The following is a 7,671-nucleotide window of genomic DNA, read 5'->3' on the forward strand; positions in this document are numbered from 1 at the left end:
CTGACCATCCTACCTATCCTCGACTTCAGTGATGTCATCTATAAAATAGCCTCCAACACTCTACTCAACAAACTGGATGCAGTCTATCACAGTGCCATCCGTTTTGTCACCAAAGCCCCATACACTACCCACCATTGCGACCTGTACGCGTTGGTTGGCCCTCGCTTCATACTCATCGCCAAACCCACTGGCTACAGGTTATATACAAGTCTTTGCTAGGTAAAGCCCCACCTTATCTCAGCTCACTGGTCACCATAGCAGCACCCACTCGTAGCACGCGCTCCAGCAGGTATACCTCACTGGTCACCCCCAAAGCCAATTCCTCCTTTGGTCGTCTTTTCTTCCTGTTCTCTGCTGCCCATGACTGGAACGAATTGCAAAAATCACTGAATCTTGAGACCCATATCTCCCTCACTAGCTTTAAGCACCAGCTGTCAGAGCAGTTTACAGGTCACTGCACCTGTACTTAGCCTATCTGTAAACAGCCCATCTATCTACCTACCTCATCCCCATACTGGTATTTATTTATTTATTTTTGCTCCTTTGCACCCCAGTATCTCTACCTGCACATTCATCTGCCGATCTACCATTCCAGTGTTTAATTGCTATATTGTAATTACTTCGCCACCATGGCCTATTTATTTCCTTAACTTACCTCATTTGCACTCACTGTATATAGACTTTTTGTTTTCTTTTGTTCTACTGTATTATTGACTGTATGTTTTGTTTATTCCATGTGTAACTCTGTGTTGTTGTATGTGTCGAATTGCTACGCTTTATCTTGGCCAGGTCGCAGTTGCAAATGAGAACTTGTTCTCAACTAGCCTACCTGGTTAAATAAAGGTGAAATAAAATAAATAAAATACCATGGATCGTTTAGGTATTTGATTTTGGATTTTTAGGACCCCTTTATGTATAAAAAAAAATATTTAAGTTATTGGATAAAATGTTTTATTTGGCCTTAACTAGCTCATAGAAATGTATTGAATAACACATTCATTCATAATTGGCAAAAAAGGAATAAGGTTTTGAGTGTATGTCATATATCTTTTGCCTTTTGGTAGGACATCATTATAAATAAGAATTTGTTCTTAACGGACTTGCCTAGTTAAAGGTTAATTAACTAAAAAAAATACAAAATTCCTAGGCGATCAGGAAATATATATTTTTTTGTTATACACATTTAACCCCTTAGTTTCGTGGCAACAAAAATAACATTCATTTGTATGGGTTACATTTAGCTGAGTCCCATGACAGTTGTGGGGGTTGTAGAGCAAAAGAGAGAAGAGTCTCCCTTTTCTCCCTTTTTCATAGTAGTTAGTAGGCCAAACCGTTTGGATGCTGCAGATGTTTTTGTGGGTAGACCAATTTTTGGGATGTCTCCTGGTTTCGACAGACGGCTCTGTAGCTCTTTCCACCGCAGATTCCGGAGGGTGACATAAGCGGATGAAGTGGATTGAGACGCAGCCCAGAATAAACTGACAGATTTTGATTGGGATTTTTTTTAATGTTACTTAGATTGACGCACTGACTAATTCCTTGATCACACCTACAAAGTCATTGCCCAAACTGGTACGAAGCATCATCTGGATATGTGTGCAACAAAAGTTCAATTCACCTTCTGCTACCATTTCTGTCAAGCCATCTACGCATACAGTTTGACACGTAAATTCGATAAATCCAATGTATGCACCACACAGAACGCACTGCAACTGCCTCTGCATCGCAATGCTGCAAGGCAAACGCAACATTCCATTGGAAATGCTACTGGTGTACCAAAATGCAATGACGCTGTCGGTGCGATCGAGGTGTAAGGGGGTTTAAGTGGCCTAGCTGTGGTTGATCGAGCCCCATTTTTGTTCCTCTTTCCTGGCAAGTGCTGAGTTGTTGCATCCAATCCAATGTCAAGTTTGTGCTGTTGCCTTCTCTCTAGCTTTCTCTCACCTCAGTGTATTCAGTCATGTGCATTCTGTTACTTCTCTTTACTGTGAAATGGAACAAAGAAAGAGGAAAAACAGTCTTTGGGCCACACAAACAGCCTGATTGTGTGCTGCTGTTTAGTGCTTTAAAGAATGTGGCTGGGTATGGGTCCCATCCGTTAGACCAGGGCTTAGTCCCAAATGGCAACCTATTCCCTATAGTGCACTACTTTTGACCAGAGCCCATAGAGCTCTGGTCAAAAATAGGGCACTATGTTGGGAATATGGTATCATTTTGGACGCACCCCTGGAACATCAGTATGCTGTAGGGCCTAACAGGGCTGGGCCTGAGCCACGGCTAACCTATTCTCCCCACTGTTCTTCTGTACCTCAAGCCAGCCAGATTGGTCCTGTATTCACCCTGACATCCCCGGTACACTCTCCCATCCGCCGTTTCTCAGAACTGCTCAGATCCATCTACCACCCTGGATGTGGCCCTTCTTACTTTATCGCTTTATCTCACTCTATCGCTTTCTTTCTTGCTTTCTCTCCCCTTCTCTCACTCTTCCTCAGCTCTAAAGCATAGAGCCAATACTTGCTTCTGCACCACACAACACATTGAATTGGTTTTGTGTTTTTCTTAGTTGGTTTCCTGGAAGACTTGTTTAGTTCCAGAGATTGAAAGAACATACATCACTCCCTTCCTCTCTTCCTTCTCTCCTCTTTCAACTCTTCATGCCTCTGCCTTTCTACAAAGGCTAGCAGATCCAACAGTTCAGGTCTAATTTGCTTAGCTAATTTGCTTAGCTATATAGTCATTGTTCCAGACACTGTTGCATCGTGTATTTATAGTATTTATTCAATAACATTGCTCAGATCAGCTTGGCAATGGTTGACAATAACCAGACCCTCTCCCACCCGCAAAAGGGGGGGGGGGGGTGAGGAGGGAACTGCCGGGTTGACAGCTCACACTCCGTTTTAAATTAAGCAGGAGAGAACTCTCTCTTTACCCTCCAGTATTGTCTAAAGGATTGTTCTTTGTCTCCCGCCCAAAACTCTAACATCCAAAAAGTGAATACCGGAACAATATTTCTAACATAATGTGGGGACTGGTCAGTGGGGAACTCATTTTGTAATGTCATTAAGAACATATCAAGACTGTTTCAAGGACAGCTTTTTTCCATCTACGTAACATTGCAAAAATCAGAAACTTTCTGTCCAAAAATGATGCAGAAAAATGAATCCATGCTTTTGTTACTTTTAGGTTAGACTACTGCAATTCTCTCCTTTCCGGCTACCCGGATAAAGCGCTAAATACGGCTGCTAGAATCCTGACTAGAACCAAAAAATGTGATCATATTACTCCAGTGCTAGCCTCCCTACACTGGCTTCCTGTCAAGGCAAGGACTGATTTCAAGGTTTTACTGCTAACCTACAAAGCATTACATGGGCTTGCTCCTACCTATCTTTCCAATTTGGTCCTGCCGTACATACCTACACGTACGCTACGGTCACAAGATGCAGGCCTCCTAATTGTCCCTAGAATTTCTAAGCAAACAGCTGGAGGCAGGGCTTTCTCCTATAGAGCTCAATTTTATGGGTCTGCCTAAACATGAGAGAGACGCAGACTCGGTCTCGACCTTTAAGTCTTCACAGTAGTGACTCATGAGTCTTCAGTAATCTTCCTGTCTGGGCTGGCGCCCCCGCCCCCGCCACCCCCCCTTGGGTTGTGCCGTGGCGGAGGTCTTTGTGGGCTATACTCGGCCTTGTCTCAGGATGGTAAGTTGGTGGTTGAAGATATCCCTCTAGTGGTGTGGGGTTTTGCTTTGGCAAAGTGGGTGGGGTCCTTCCTGTTTGGCCCTGTCCGGGGGTATCATTGGATGGAGCCATAGTGTCTCCTGACCCCTCCTGTCTCAGCCTCCAGTATTTATGCTGCCGTAGTTTGTGTCGGGGGGCTAGGGTCAGTTTGTTATATTTGGAGTACCTCTCCTGTCCTGTCCGGTGTCCTGTGTGAATTTAAGTGTGTTCTCTCTAATTCTCTCTCTCGGAGGACCTGAGCCCTAGGACCATGCCTCAGGACTACCTGGCATGATGACTCCTTGCTGTCCACCTGGCCGTGCTGCTGCTCCAGTTTCAACTGTTCTGCCTGTGATTATTATTATTTGACAATGCTGGTCATTTATGAACATTTGAACATCTTGGCCATGTTCTGTTATAATCTCCACCCGGCACAGCCAGAAGAGGACTGGCCACCCCACATAGCCTGGTTCCTCTCTAGGTTTCTTCCTAGGTTTTGTCCTTTCTAGGGAGTTTTTCCTAGCCACTGTGCTTCTACACCTGCTTTGCTTGCTGTTTGGGGTTTTAGGCTGGGTTTCTGTACAGCACTTTGAGATATCAGCTGATGTACGAAGGGCTATATAAATACATTTGATTTGATTTTGATAAGAGAATCTATCTCCTATGAACTCTGCATAAGTAAGTAGCCACGCCCCGAGTAAGGTCGGAGAGCATGTCAGACGGACGGAGCCGTCCGCTTTGGCGAGAGTGCATAAAAAGCCTTGGTAACAAAGTGAACATTAGATCAGAAAAGCGTGGAACGGTCACTAAATGTCTGAAATGGTTGGAACTTTGAACCTCAACACGAGGTGAAGAAAATGAACTCACCTACCAGACCAGGACGAAATGGCTATAAAGTACGTTGCCGTACCAGTGATTCTCGCCTCTCAGACAATCACTTGTACGGCTATGAAGTTCTGAGGAAACACCCCAATGGACACCGGACAACTAAGAAGGAGGTTGTTGTGACCTCTTGTGGACAATCAGAGCCTTACACGTGAGGAGACCCAACCAAACCCTTTTCCAAGAAGATTTGGTTTTGACAGGGATAGACGATGAACGAAGGCATTCACACGTAAATACATTCATGATTTCTTACTCCAAATGGGCCGTGGTTCATGTGCAAAGTAAATGATTACTGTGAGAGTTGTTTCCAAATGTATCAACGATAAGTCTCTTTCACTCTTCCTCCCACTTTTGGTAAACAAGCAGTCATGTTAGTCCGCTAGGGACTTTTCTTTATGTATTAGGTGTATGTTTATTCTGTGTTATTATTTAGTTAACTAGTAAATAAATAATTAACCTCTGGGATATGTGGGATGGTAGCGTCCCACCTCGCCAACAGCCAGTGAAAGTGCAGGGCGACAATTTCAAAACAACAGAAATCTCATAATTAAAATTCCTCAAGCATACAAGTATTTTACACCATTTTAAAGATAAGATTCTCGTTAATCCAGCCACAGTGTCTGATTTCAAAAATGCTTTACAGCGAAAGCACTACAAACGATTGTTTGGTCACCACCAACTCACAGAAAAGCAGTCACAAAATGCACAAATAGAGAAAATGAATCACTAACCTTTGATGATCTTCATCAGATGACACTCATAGGACTTCATGTTACACAATACATGTATGTTTTGTTCGATAAAGTGCATATTTATATAAAAAAAATCTCATTTTACATTGGCGCTTTACGTTCAGTAGTTCCAAACCATGCGGTGATTGAGCAGAGAGCCACATCTATTTACAGAAATACTCATTATAAATGTTGATGAAAATACAACTGTTATACATGGAATTAGAGAGAAACTTCTCCTTAATACAACCGCTGTGTCAGATTTCAAAAATACTTTACGGAAAAAGCAAACCATGCAATAATCTGAGTACAGCTTTCAGACAACAAAGCAGCCAAAAATATATCCGCCATATTGGGTAGTCAACAGAAGTCATAAATAGCATTATAAATATTCACTTACCTTTGATGATCTTCATCAGAATGCACTCCCAGGAATCGCTGTTCCACAATAAATGTTTGTTTTTTTCGATAATGTCCATATAGCTTCTTTTGTTGCGTTTGGTAAACAAATCCAAAAGTGCTTTCAGGTCCAGCCGAACGTTGGACGAAAAGTTCAAAAAGTTCCACTACAGCCCGTAGAAACTTGTCAAACTAAGTAGAGTCAATCTTTAGGATGTTTTTATCATAAATCTTCAATAATGTTCCAACCGGAGAATTCCTATGTCTGTAGAAAAGCTATGGAATGAGAGCTAACTCTCTCGTGACCGCCCCGCAGAGCCTGTGGCAATCTACCAGACACTTGACTCATTCCTCTCTCATCCGGCCCCCCTTCACAGTAGAATCCTCAAACAAAGTTCTAAAGACTGTTGACATCTAGTGGAAGCCTTAGGAAGTGCAACATAACCAATATCCCACTGTATCTACAATAGGGGCTGAGTTTTTTTTTTAAACTACAAGCCTCAGATTTCCCACTTCCTCGTTGGATTTTTCTCTGGTTTTTACCTGCCATATGAGTTCTGTTATACTCACAGATATCATTCAAACAGTTTTAGAAACTTCAGAGTGTTTTCTATCCAATACTACTAATACTATGCATATTTTAGCATCTGGGACAGAGTAGCAGGCAGTTTACTCTGGGCACCTTATTCATCCAAGCTACTCAATACTGCCCCCTGTCACCAAGAAGTTAAACCATTTTGTGTAGTACTGAATCACGAGTAAGGCTGGATTTTTTGCAGATCCAAGAAGTTTGACTGTTTAGAATGATGATATGATAAGAGGTTATGATTAATATGTTGACTGTTTTATGGATGTTATAGACCTTATAGAGTTTATTTCGGGAGATATAACAACTTCTTCCGTGGTGCCCCAAATCCTAATGAGTTCATTGCTACATGATTAATTTAATCGGGTAACAGTTAAACATAGTTAAATAAATAGCAGTCATCAGATTAATGACAGTAAAGTCATGACACCATGGTGATTACATTGTAACAAAGATAATTTACCCAATGAGTCCCACTGCGACACCGCCGTGATTTGGACTTGAACCACTTTTGTTTCAGGGTTGTACCATTGGATTTGTCTATTTATCCTGCATCTGTTGGTTCCAAACAGTATTCTGTGTGATTAATGGGGGCTGAGCAAGAGCTGTGTTTGTGAGACAATGGCAGATCCTGAAGGGGCCCGGGGCCTGGTCTTTTTACAAAAACATCGGTAGAGTCCGAATGGTTTGAGTTACAAACTATTAAAAGCTGTCTATGAAAAGCTGAGACTCACAGACACACACATGTAACATGCTTTGCTCTATGACGCTCACAAGCTATGCAACTTGTTAAAAGGTAAGGGGTTTGTCTACATAGAAGATTATAGGAAATCCAAGGACATATTTTATATAATACTGTAATAAGCTCATAGTTGCTTTCACAAATTCCACACGGTTGTCATGGCCTAGTTGCATATTAATATTTCTCACTGAGCAGACAATCTCTGTACTTACAGCGTTCATATACATTTATTTGTATGATGTTGCTTTGAAACAATTGCTTTGGAAGACCTCAATTGTCAATAATACTCAAATGTATGCAACTGTTTGTCAAATTGTTTTGTGGTCTACTTGAAGCCCTTGATGTCCTGAAAAGAAAATTGTAAAAACACTTCTTTGTGAGGCTAAATATAAGGGCTGGACATATAGATAAATGAAAAACATTTTCCTTCCACAGCACGGGGTGTAATTGTTTTATCGTCACCCCTGCTATTTAACGTTTTTACAACCCTTTCTCTCCCCCTTTGTTTTTTTTGAACATCCCCTCCATACACGCATCATAAATCAAGATGATTATTCTCCTGTGCTTAGTTTTGTCTACTCTATTAACAACATTTCCTTACTTTCCTCCTAG

The sequence above is a fragment of the Oncorhynchus clarkii genome, chromosome 1, assembly GCF_045791955.1.
Source record: "Oncorhynchus clarkii lewisi isolate Uvic-CL-2024 chromosome 1, UVic_Ocla_1.0, whole genome shotgun sequence".
Classification (NCBI taxonomy): Eukaryota; Metazoa; Chordata; class Actinopteri; order Salmoniformes; family Salmonidae; genus Oncorhynchus; species Oncorhynchus clarkii.